The 12112-nt window shown below is 45.2% G+C and overlaps 1 non-coding gene across 1 annotated transcript; it reads right to left on the reverse strand.

The window, feature by feature from the left end:
* Positions 1–793: 793 nt before the first annotated feature.
* On the reverse strand, positions 794–897 carry LOC112299692 (U6 spliceosomal RNA). The gene has a single exon (XR_002974284.1). It is a non-coding gene; the product is annotated as a U6 spliceosomal RNA (small nuclear RNA).
* Positions 898–12112: the final 11215 nt, after the last annotated feature.

Here is a 12112-nt window from a genome sequence, read left to right on the forward strand (position 1 = left end):
TTGAAAATATGCCCAGACAGAAGACTCCTGTGAATAGGAAGTGCTGTTCACGGTCATGTGTTGGAACCAAAAGCCAGGGGGAACTTCTGCAAAGATGAGTTGATGGGCCAGAGATACAAGTCCCCGAAGCAGGCCCACCTCATCTCTGTAGCTTTTCTGATTTACCTCGAGCAGAAATAATTCCTCCTTCCTTAGTAGTTCCTGTATATTTATATTCAGCTGCTTTTTAATTTTTTTTTTATTTTTAGAATTGCCTACAAAATATATCCAAACTTCCTAGCTTGGCAGAGAGGTCTTCTACCAAATGATTTTCCAAAGAAGTTGAGCCAAGACAGCAGGAACGCAGGCTTTGGGGCTTCATCAGCTGTGGGTTCAACTCCTGAACTGCTGCTTAATGCTGTGAGGTCTCCTGCTGGTGACCTGACCTCTTGGCCTCAGTTTCTTCATTCTCAGATTCCTTCCTTGTAAGATGAAAGCCAAAACAACATGAGTCATGTCAGGTGCCTCACGTGCCACCTGGCACATGTTAAGGATGGAAGACATGCCTGTTCTCTCCTTTTATAGGTTAAATATATCCTGCCAGTTCAAATCACCTTTACATTTTTGAAGACCTTGTTTGCCAAAGAATGAATTAGTTCATTTACTCAGCCACTGTGGACTCATCTCTGATTCCATTGTCTTTAAAAATCAGTGGTTTTGCAGAACTAGGACACCGGTAAGTTCTTGGGCTCAGGAGTCAGGGAGGCAAGGTAAGTTCCCATGAAATTTGTTTTTCTTTCTTTCTTTTCTTTTAAAAAATAGGGTGTACTTCATGAATTTATGTGTCCTTCTTGCACAGGGGCCATGCTAATCTTCTCTATATTGTTTCAATGTTTAGTATATGTGCTGCCAATGCAAGCGTGAAAGTTGTTCTTAAATGTGGACCAAGATGCTGAAGGGTGGTAAGGAGCGGCCTGTTCGTGATTAAGCCTCACCAAGTTAAAGCTCTAACAGTGAATGCCACTAGCGCCCCCACTAGGGGCTGGGCACTTAACCCATAGCCTTAAACTCACTCCTTTAACCCTCGCATCAACCTTATGGGAGGAATATTATCCCCATTTTGCTGATGAGAAAACAGATGTTCAGAGAAGTCCCTGCTCTGTAATATTCCCTGCACATCTAGTATATGCCAGGCACAGTCGTAGGCATGTGAGATAGAGTGCGGACAAAACAGATAAAAACCCCTGTCTTCATGGAGCTGACATTTGAGGAAAGAGTGCAGAAACAAGATGGAGTCACTGTAGTCAAGCTGACAGAAATCAGAGTGGACGAGAACATGAGGACAATGATTTTATTTTACTTCACCTAGCCTGGGACCTTAAACCTGTGAACTTTCCAGTTGGGTATCAATGCCTGGAGGCATCTAAATTCTACAGATAACCTTCTGAAAAACTTAAGAAAGAATGTTCGCATGTCTAGCCCATTGGACATCTGGCAGATCACTATCTCGGACCAAATCAGAAGCTAAGAATGCAGGACTGATTCTTCTCAAATGCATGCTTTTTACTATAAGAACTCTCAACTTTTTTCTTTTCTTCAGAATACGCTGCATGTTGCCTAGTAGTGTTTCCTGAGTTGTAATTCACTCGCTTAAGATCCTTGAATAAAACTTTGTTATTTAATTCTAGCAAAGCCTCTGATTCATTAATGCTTGGTTGACACATGAACAAGGGAATAAACAAGATAAAGAAGTAAAATATATTGTACGTCAGGTGGTGCTAAGCACTATAGAGAAACGTAGAGCAGGAGTTTGAGGTGCGGGGGTAGGCTGCGTTTTGATTTAAGGTGATCAGGGAAGGCTTCACGGAGAAGGTGCCCTCTGTGCTCTCATGTCAGCAGGCCAAGTTTTTCAAGAGGCAGTGCTGCTCTCCTCCAAGCTGTGTGTGTGTGTATGTGTGTGTGTGTGTGTGTGTGTGAGAGAGAGAGAGAGAGAGAGAGAGAGAGAGAGAGAGAGAGAGAGAGAGAGACATCCATCCCTGGGCTGATCCTGCTGGAACCCTGACCTTCCCCTACTGACACCTTCCACGAGTGGTGGTCTCACATTGTTGATTTTCATGAAAACTTGGCAACTTCCTAGTTTCCCTGCTCTGAACCCCGTTCCACATTCCAATGGCTTTATTTGTGTGCTTTGGAGCCCTGCCAGGGCTGGGCCCGGGACAGATTGCCATGGTGATCTCCTGCTCTTTCCAGACAGAAACGTCTGGAGGATGTTGCCCTTGGGCCTGAAATAGTTCAGGCCTGCTCTCAGCAGGCAGCAGGATGAACTCCGACTTGGTGAATTGAGCTAGGAAAGCTACTCCTTTTCTCCAGCTTTTGAACTTGTGCAAACCTGGGAGAGACTTCTGGGGAGCCTGCTCCAGGGCCCCGAATTACAATCCAGTTGTTATATTTAGGGCCTGCCTCTGAGAGATGGGCTGAAACAGAACAGTTTTTAAAAGCCCCACTTCACTGAGATATAATTTGCATACAATGAAATGCACCCATTTGAAGTGTACAGTTTGCCCTGGCTGGCGTGGCTCAGTGGGATGAGTGCCAGCCTGTGAATTGAAAGGTCGCTGGTTCAATTCCCAGTCAGGGCACATGCCTGGGTTGCAGGCTAGGTCCCCATTTGGGGTCCTGTGAGAGGCAACCAATCGATATATCTCTTGCATGTTTCTCTCCCTCTCTTTCTCACTCCCTTCCCCTCTCTCTAAAAGTAAATAAATAAAATCTTTAAAAAAAAGAAACCATAGGAAAAAAAAATAAAGTGTACAGTTTGAAGAACAAACAAAACAGAAACAGATTCATAGATACAGAGAACAAACTGTAGTCGCCAGATGGAAGTGGGATTGAAAGCCTGGGTGAGAAAGGTAAGGGGGTGAAGAAGCACAGACCGGTAGTCACAAAACAGTCGTGGGGAGGTAAAGGACAGCATAGGGAATGCAGTCAGTAATATTGTAATGACTATGTATGGTGCCAGGTGGGTACCATACGTGTTCAGGGGGATCACTTAGTAAATTATATCATTATGCCGTACACCTGCAACTGATATAAAACAATATTGAATGTCAACTGTTATTGAAAAATTAAAAAGTTAAAAATTAATAAATGAATCACTTTCAGTTAGTACTAGCTATTTCCACACACACGGTTCTCATTATTCACAGTGTATACACACACAAAAATAAAGTGTACCGTTTGTTGAGTTTTGATAATGTATACGCTTGGGGAATGACCACTACCACGAAGATATACAGCGTTCTCATCGACCCCCTAAGTTTCTCCCTGTTGCTTTGCATTATCCCCCTGCCCCTCCACTGACCTCTGTCACCAGGTTCGTTCTGCCTTTTAGGGTCCAGAAGTCCGTCTAGACGGAAGCACCGAGCACGCACACCTTCAGTGGAGGGCGTCTGTTGCTCAGCATACTGTTCCTGAGCTTCATCTGCGCGGTTGCCTGTATCAGTAGTTCACTCCTTTTCATAGCCGGCCCGTTGTGTGGAGTAAGCAGTTTGTCCATTCTCTTGGCGATAGACGTTTGGGTGGCTCTCAGGTTTTGGTCATTACCAATAAAGTTGCTGGAGTACTTGTGTATGAATCTTTGTGTAAACATACACTTTTATTTCTGTTGCGTAATATCGGCAGTGGAACACCGGGTCATTCGGTAAATGCACGTTTAACTTTATAAGAAACTGGGCGCAATTGGTTTTGGCTCACAGGGACTGGAATTACTAATGCCTCGTGAGCTGGGTACAGAGGGGGTTTCAGGAAAGGAGAGCAGGGTCCTATTTCAGTGAATAATTTGCCTGGCTATTTAAGGAAGTCCATGACCACCTGCCGGTAGGAAGCTGAGAACAGGTGGGGTAAGAGTCAGGTAGGGAACTGGCTGTGAGGGGTAATGTTTGAGGAGCAAAGTTAGGTAAGGAACTGGGTGAAGGAGGGTTGTGGGGACTTTGGAAAGATGTGGGTGAGAGGGTGGCACAAAACAGGGTTCAGGTGCAGGCTAAAAAATCTCCGTATGGCCTGGTTTCAAGTAATCGGTAGTTCTCCTAGGGCAGCTTGCTTGTCTCTCTCTGTCTCTCTCTCTCCCCCCTCCTGCCCTCTCTCTCCTCTGTCTTTCCACTATTGTCCAGGAGAAAGGAAGCCAGCAAGAGGAACACACATTTGCCACTCTGTGCTGCGCACTTGTCATATTTATCTCCTTTCATCCTCAGAGTAACACAGTGAGGTCTGTGTTCTTCCTCAGTGTTTGAGACCAAGGGTATTTTAATGATTTGTTGTAGACAATCTTCAGAGGAAGGTTAGGTGAGGTCACCGCTGTTCGTAAGAGAGGGACAGCTCGACTGCAGGTAACGCCTGAAGGGGTGTCAGCAACTGAGAGAGAGGAAGAGGAAAAGAGGTTAAGAGAGGAACACTTGTGGCAGCTAATAAAAAGAGAATTTGAGGAAGGAGTTGAAAGGCGGCAGATGTCATCCCGCAAAAGGTCGCTGGATAGATTCTCTCCTCTCTTTCTCCCTCCCCCTCTCTCTAAAAATAAATAAATAAAATCTTAAAAAAAACAAAGTTATTTGACTAGCGGCCAGTGCCAGAAGGGCACCTTGACCTTCCCTGTCTCCTTGGATGCAGAAAACAAACCTCCCATGTGAAAGAAAGGCACCTCCCCGCACCCACCAGGAAAACACCCTCATCGTTAGAGCTAAACAACTCAGAGCGGAAAGGCCTATACAATCAAATCTTACTGCCTATTTTCTAATTTATTACTGTTTCAATCCCTCATTAATACATGCCCAAACCTTGTTTGATTCCTGACTTTCTTTGTCCGGTCAACTTTTTTTTTTTTTTTTTTTGGTCTAAAAAGTATAGTTTCCTGGTTTGATCATTTCTTTGAGCCTCATTTTATGAAAGCATAATATTGTGATTCTTCTGTACACACATATTAAATTGGCTTTTCTCCTGTTAATCGAGTCGAGTCAGTTTCATTTTATCGCTAATCCAGCTGTAAGAACAAAAGAAGGGCAACAGCACCCCCAGACAAACTTTGTCACAAACTATCACACCTCCCACGTGTCCCTCTAAGGGCCCATTTGTCTTTCCTACAAATCATGTACTTTCTCCTGAGAGGCCAACCCCCTCTCCTCTTTCCCTATTAAAATGGTATTTAATCCTGAATTCTGGAGCCACCTCTTCGGGGTATTAATTTTTCCTGGGCATCTCCCATGTATGGATGATATATGCATGTGTCTGCTTTTTGCTTTTAATCTGTCTTTTACTACAGATGTCTCAGCCAAGAACTCAGAAGTATAATAGGGGTTATAATGATTTTTCCTCTCCTACGGAGCCAAGACTTTTTGGAAGTTTTGTTGTGTAATGTGCACTGTAATTCCCTCCTTAAAACTTTCAGGACAAACACTCATTATATTCACTTTGCTTTTGAAGTCGGGAGCATACGTGTGTGTTTTAACGTGCTTACGGGCGAGATTGCCTTTAAGTCTCGGGTAGGTACAGGGGATTCAGTTACATCTGAGTTGCATGTAAATGGAAAAACAGAGAATAATTTATTTGAGAGAGAATAATTTGCCCAAGATCACCCAGCTGGATCCAGATTGACTGACTCCAGCATTCTTTCTTTTGCTCTGTATGGTCCTGCTGAGGTTCTAGGAGCTTGCCTTGGGTGCCAGAAGAAGGTACATTCCTCAGTTTTGTAATCCCCAATTTTCTTCAGTGATTCCACCTGCAGATGGATGGCTGGTCCCACACAACCTGTGAAGGAAACTAGAATATGTCACCCCGCAACATGCCTCTTCAACATAATTATTTAGAGTTGAAGGAAATTAAGAGATAGCAAATGCAGGAGAAGCTCTCTATACCTTTTCCCTTCCTGCCTAAAGGCAGGGTATAAAATTTCATTTACTGAAGATGACTTTAGACTCTTCTCAGCCCAGAGGTGGCACCAGAGGAACCTGCACACAAACCTTACTTGGTTAATTTTTCCCCATATATTTATCTTCATACAGTTTGCCAACCTCGGAAGCCTAAAACCACTTTTATTTGTCCTGCCATTTCTCTACAAATGTATTGTTCTTTGTTGAAGATGCTACATAAGCCTGAGTTCTAAGCCATCTCTTTGAGTTATGCGTCCCTGAGTTTCTCCCATGTACACGTGAGATATATGTTAATAAAGTCCTGTTTGTTCTTCTCTTGTTAACCTGTCGTTTGTTACAGAGCCCCAACTGAGTACTTACGTAGCTATAGGATAATTTTTTCCTCCCCTGCACCTGACATCCAAAATCCACATTTGTGGCATTTGAATCACGGAAGCACAAAACAATATTTGTCTTTAGAAGTCTGATTAGGAAGCTCACATCCCTCGGCCCTGACTTCCAGCTGTGTCCGGATGTTGAGCTCCCCGCAGTTATCTGATTAGTTTTGTAATTTGCATTGTGTGAGGAATATGCCAGAGTTTCAGAACTGGAAGTGGCCCCAAGATAATTAAGCCCAATTCCCTCATTTTTTAAAAAAATATTTATTTATTTTTAGAGAGAATAGGAGAGGAAGAAAGAGAGGGAGACAGATAGCAATGTGTGAGAGAAATATGGGTAGGTTGCCTCTCGCCCGCCCCTAACCGTGGACCTGACCCACAACCCAGGCATGTGCCCTGACTGGGATTTGAACTGGTGACTGCCACGTCCAGTTCCAGTACGGTCAACCATGTTGTTTGACAAGGTCCAGACATGGGGGATATGTCTTCAAGGAAGCGTATTCTGGCCTGGAGGACGTGGCATTACTTGGGATCTGTGTGTGATTTTGTTCTTTCTCTTTCTTGGAATCTGTATTTTTACTGCCTTAATCATCTGGAATCTCCTAGAAATGATCACCACTCTTAGAATTGACCCGCAGCTGACACAAACAGGATATAATCAGACCAATGTGTCTCTAGTCAACAAGTCCCTGAATGTCTAAAAGTCGTTAGAGTAACAGCCCCTCCTTTACCTTGAATAAGAATATATATCAATTAGACAGCCATAGAAATAAGAAAAGCTGGTTAGCTATTAAGCATATAGAAACAGTTACTATGAAGTTAAAGTTTATAGTACACAGAGAAACATTTTAGACAGAAAAGATAGATAGCTAAGTTAGATATCACAAAGGCCTTATTGCCTCTGCTCAATCTACCCTATACTTTTGCCCTATGAACAATTTCTGAAAATGTCTAATCGTCTGATTTATAACTCTCCTGGTTAAGATAATCTTTGTTCACTATAACTGAATCTATGGAAACTTTGGTCAAAACAGTCCTTGTTTAATATAATTAAATCCATGGAAACTTTCGTACTTTTCCTAGTTACCTTTATATTGATTTTTCTGCTTAAGTGATCATGCTATATACTTGGAAATGTTAATCTATGCCAAAAAGGAAAATATAAAAATCCACTTGTACTTGTAATAAACGAGTCAGTGCTTCACCCGCCTTTGAGCTGTGTAGTTGCCTGATCTCCACGCGCCGACGCCTCATAGCACCTTCGGGACCCCCTGGGCTCTGCTGTGGCTGGACCGCGGCAGATGACCTTTTGGCTCAGTCCACCGAACCACACCAGCCAGGGCCCAATTCCCTCATTTTAGTGATGAAGATTTGAAGCTTAGAGAAGGGAATTGCCACCCCCTCTGCCCCTACTTTCCAGTCCTTCCACATTTTATTTAATCAGCATTTACTCGTTTCTGAGCGTCCTTGGTGAACTTTTTCAACCTGTCCCGCTGTGCCCATTCCCCACCATGCCCCATGGAACCGGTCATTTCTTTGTGCCTTCCTGCTCTCTGCACAGATGGCTCTCACAGGTGGCCAGTCCATTTGCATGCTTATCACAGGCTGGGAGCTTTCTGAGGACAGGGACAATGTCGAGCTCATGTTTTTTATCCTAAGGCTTAGCACAGTGCCTGGGACATACCGGAGTACTCAGTGAATTTCCTTTTATGTTAAATGGAACGCACATCTGTAAACACTCAGACGTATGGAAGGTGATCTTCCAGATGTTTTCTGTGCACGTACAAAGAATACGGAGGTGTATGTATCTTTAAAAACGTAAGACTCCTGCTATAGAAATGATTGTTGTTTATTTCTTTTTCCTAATAAACATTTTGCCCAAATTCCCTTCACTGTATTAGTCATCTATTTTTGTGTAGGAAACCATTCTCAAGCTTATTAGTGGCTTATAATAATAATCATTTGATTTGCTCAGGCTTCTGTGGCTCAGTATTTGAGCTGGGCGGGGCGGGGTGGGTGTCAGTTCTTCTGCTGGTCTTGTCTGTGATCACTCTCTAACTGCAGTCACCTGGCAGGTCGGTGGGGCCTCAGCTAGGATGAGACACTACTCCTTGGTCTTATCCTCCAAAAGACTGGCCTGGGCTTCTTTGCACGGCAGGCCTAGGTCCTCTGAGGCTGGCTGCTTCCCCAGGTTCTGTTCAGTAGTGAGACCCAAAGCCCCTCAGGGGGAGGATCCTGGAGCTTGTTCAGTTCTGGGGGCCCTCTCTAAAGAAAATTAAAAAATTACTAATATAGAAGCAGGTATAGGAGTTGGCAAGAGGCCTCCGCGGGTGAGGTGCTCCAAGCTTGAGCTTCGTGCGCTGCCAGGTGGTCCATCTTCCTCTGGTGTTCTCTGCTCCTGTGTGAGCCTTTGTGGATTCCATTGTCATTCCCGTTGTCAGGAGTGGGCCAGGGATCGAGGATAGCAGGGAGCAGTGACACAGCACCGCCCAAGCCTCCCTGCTCTCTCAATCCTGGGGCTGGAAAAATGCTCTTACTTGACTGCACATCCTTCTGAACGCATCGAGACATACGTTTTATGTTCTGAATCTTTCATGACTTAGATTTTAAAATTCAACACTCTTCCCCCTTTCTCTCCCCCTTCCCTGTTTTCAAATATAGCCTTACCATAAATTTAAAAGGTCTATTTTGAAACTCAAAAGCTAAGAATGGACTCTTTGTTCTGCTGTATCCTCCCTTGTCCCTCGCTTCCAGGGAGAGAGCTTTACTTGCACTAGCTGCTTCTGGAAGAGGGGGAGCTTCAGGAGCACAATCCACATTAGTAACAATGTAAAATAACACCCTCCCGCATGGTTACAGCTGTTTATTCACATAGGCCTAGGAGCCCATGGGGTGGAAAAATTTGAACTTTGCTCTCACTTGGGGATAGAATTTATTTGAGCATATTTGGTGAGTGGGGGTGGGGTGGGATGGGGGTGGGGAGGGTGGATCCTCACAAGCTGAACTGCAGGTGGATTGTGCTCCAGGGAGGGGTGACAGTGGGGAGGAAGGACTGGCCACTGTAAGCCCAGATACCTGGTCTTGGTTGAGATGAGAGTGGTGGGTCTCTCACTGGGTGAGGCTGTAACCAGAACGCAGGGATGGTGGCTTACAGTTACCCTGGGGAAGGAGCATGCTCCGGGCATAAAAGCTGCTGAGAGTTGTGATATCTGGAGTCCTTCCCCTGCCAGCAGCAGACAGGCGAGCAGCAGGGTCAGGTACATGGGTGGCAAGCGGTGGTGGTGCACTGGCTGCTTGTGGGCAAGAATAGAGGTTGGTGGAGGCAGGCAAGAGGGGGAGTAAGCTCAGCAGCCCGAGGGTGGGGGTCTGGGTGGTGGGTAGTGAGAACTGCAGGAGCACTGTCCAAACGCCTGCACAAGAGACCTGACCAGCCGCAGCAGGGCTTCTAGCAGCCTAAGGCGGTGCCCTTGGGAACACCCAGCCCCTTTTCAGTTCTAATCTGGTAAAGTTCAGGGTTGTCAAAAGAATTTATTATTTGTTCTAGCCAACACTTGACAGAGGCCTCTGACTTAGTGCATGTACTAGAAAAGGCTTCCAATTCCTTCCTCTGCCCCCTTGAGATATATGTGCATCTCTTACAACTCAGGAGGGTCTTTCTCGAGGACCCGAGAGCCCTTCCTGTGAAAGTAACCATCGGGAAGGGAGGGCCTGTCTCCCAGTCTCTTCCTCTCCCGACTCAGTCTCCCTTTAAAACACCCTTTGCAAGTTGGAATGGAGCTCGGCAATTTCCTAACTATCAGTAGTTCCTGAGAAAGATCTATTTTTGCTGTTTGAACTCATGCCCAGCTTTGTTTATCTTTGACAGTTGCTAAAGGGTTGGCCATGGCTGTGGAGAACTACTCTAAGCTGCTGCCTCGATAAGGGGCAATGACAGTGAGCTGTGTGTCCAAATCAATGGCATGATGCCCGCACTGGAGGGCCGGCCAATGGGACTGGTGCCTTGGGCACCATTTGAAGGTACATTAGAGGCCACTACAGGGGAACATGGGGACTTTGGCCCAAGAGGGGCAGCCAGGTGTGCGGTCTGGAGCAAACTGATGTGGGGCATAGAACATGAGAGCTCCCCTAGAGAGACAGAGGAGGGGACCAGGAACCCAGGAGGAGGCAGCTGGGGTCCTGCTGTTTTGCACACATTAGTTGTTGAAAATGTCACCAGACAGGGGACCTGGCCCCGAGCAGGTCTGCGCAGGGTGGCCTGTAGTATGTGGCTTCTTGACTTCGTGCAGGAAAGATTTCACAACGTGAGTCCAGATGATTTATTTTATTTTACTTTATTTATTTTATTTTTTAAAAGACTTCATTTATTTTTAGAAAGAAGGGAAGGGAGGGAGAAAGACAGAGAGAGAGAAACATCAATGTGAAGACAAACTTTGGTTGCCTCTCTCATGCCCCAGCTGGGGACCTGGCCCACAACCCAGGCACGTGCCCTGACCAGGAATCAAAACGAGCAAGCTTTCGGTTCTCGAGATGGCACCCGACCCACGGAGCCACGTCAGCCAAAGTGAGTCCTGGTGAGTTTTAGAGTATGTTTATTAAAGCTGGGGACAGTGAAGCAAGGATGGGCTTGGGACAGTGGAAGCAACAGGAGAGGGACTAGATGGGGAAGTGAGCCTGGGCTGGGCTGCTGTGGCTCACTAAGAAGTCAGAGAAAAGGGGGCTTTGGGGACAGGTTCAAACTGCCACTGGTGGGAGTCATCATTTTGAGGGGTTTTAAAAGCTGGGAGTTTAGGGGAGGTCTTAGGGGAGGGTCTCAATAGAATAGTCATCAGTTTTATGCTGGTGTGCCAAAATGAGACCTATTCCCATAACTTCATATGTCCTTGGGGGTGGTTGGCAAAGGACACTAACTGGATTTCTGCTATCTCCCAGGGTAGGGTGATTTAAGCTGTTTACCTCCTGGCTGAGGAGGAGAGGTGTAAACCATTTACTCTGAAGTGTCCTCGGTTTGGGGAAGATGGGATTTACCAGATGGCTGCAAACTGCTTGTTTAACCATCTGTCTCAGTTTCCCTGTTCCGCTTGTCCTGGCTCACTTAGCCTGTCTCAAAACCACGATCAGTCGATCTGTCGATGGACCTCATTGGTGCACACAAACCGCAGATACAAACCCTGGTGTGTTACCGTGACAATTCTTGGGGATTTCTGTTCACCCACAAATCTCTTTGTTGGGAACTATTTCTGGAGGTCATGGTCTCTGTCCTCTTAAATAAAAGGATTCTTTCTCATTTTTCCAGTGGGAGGGAAAAGGTTCTTTTGAGGAGAAAAAAAAATGCCGAAAAGAAAATGCTAGTAAGTAGAATATGATCTGGAAGTCTCCTCATGGACTTGATAAGCATAAGGCAGCTTTTTTAGGGTGAGATCCGACTTTTGGGAAATTAATGAAGCTCTGTTTAGGGGAAGAGAGCTGGAAACAGGGCACAAAGTTGAGAATCCAGCCTGCCTGTCCCTTGGGGACCAAGAGTGACAATTTCAAACCTGGATTTCAAGTGATATTCAATTTTTATATGGGGACTCAAGGTTTGCTACGTTATTTGCAGACAATTATGGTTCCTTAGACATTTTCATATTGAGATGAATTGTTTGTTTTAGGCATTTTTTCCCAGATACCTGAAGTGGGGGCCCCCAGAGTGAATGGTACTTTGTTGATACTAGGACTTCAGCTAAATGAGTTCAGCCACCCTCTGACTTATGCTCAAAAGTAAACTTTTCTTTTAAGATTTAAAAATATATTTAGGGTTGAGTGGAAGAAGCAAGATAGCAAAGAGTAATACCGTATAAT

Source organism: Desmodus rotundus, chromosome 3, assembly GCF_022682495.2.
Source record: "Desmodus rotundus isolate HL8 chromosome 3, HLdesRot8A.1, whole genome shotgun sequence".
Classification (NCBI taxonomy): Eukaryota; Metazoa; Chordata; class Mammalia; order Chiroptera; family Phyllostomidae; genus Desmodus; species Desmodus rotundus.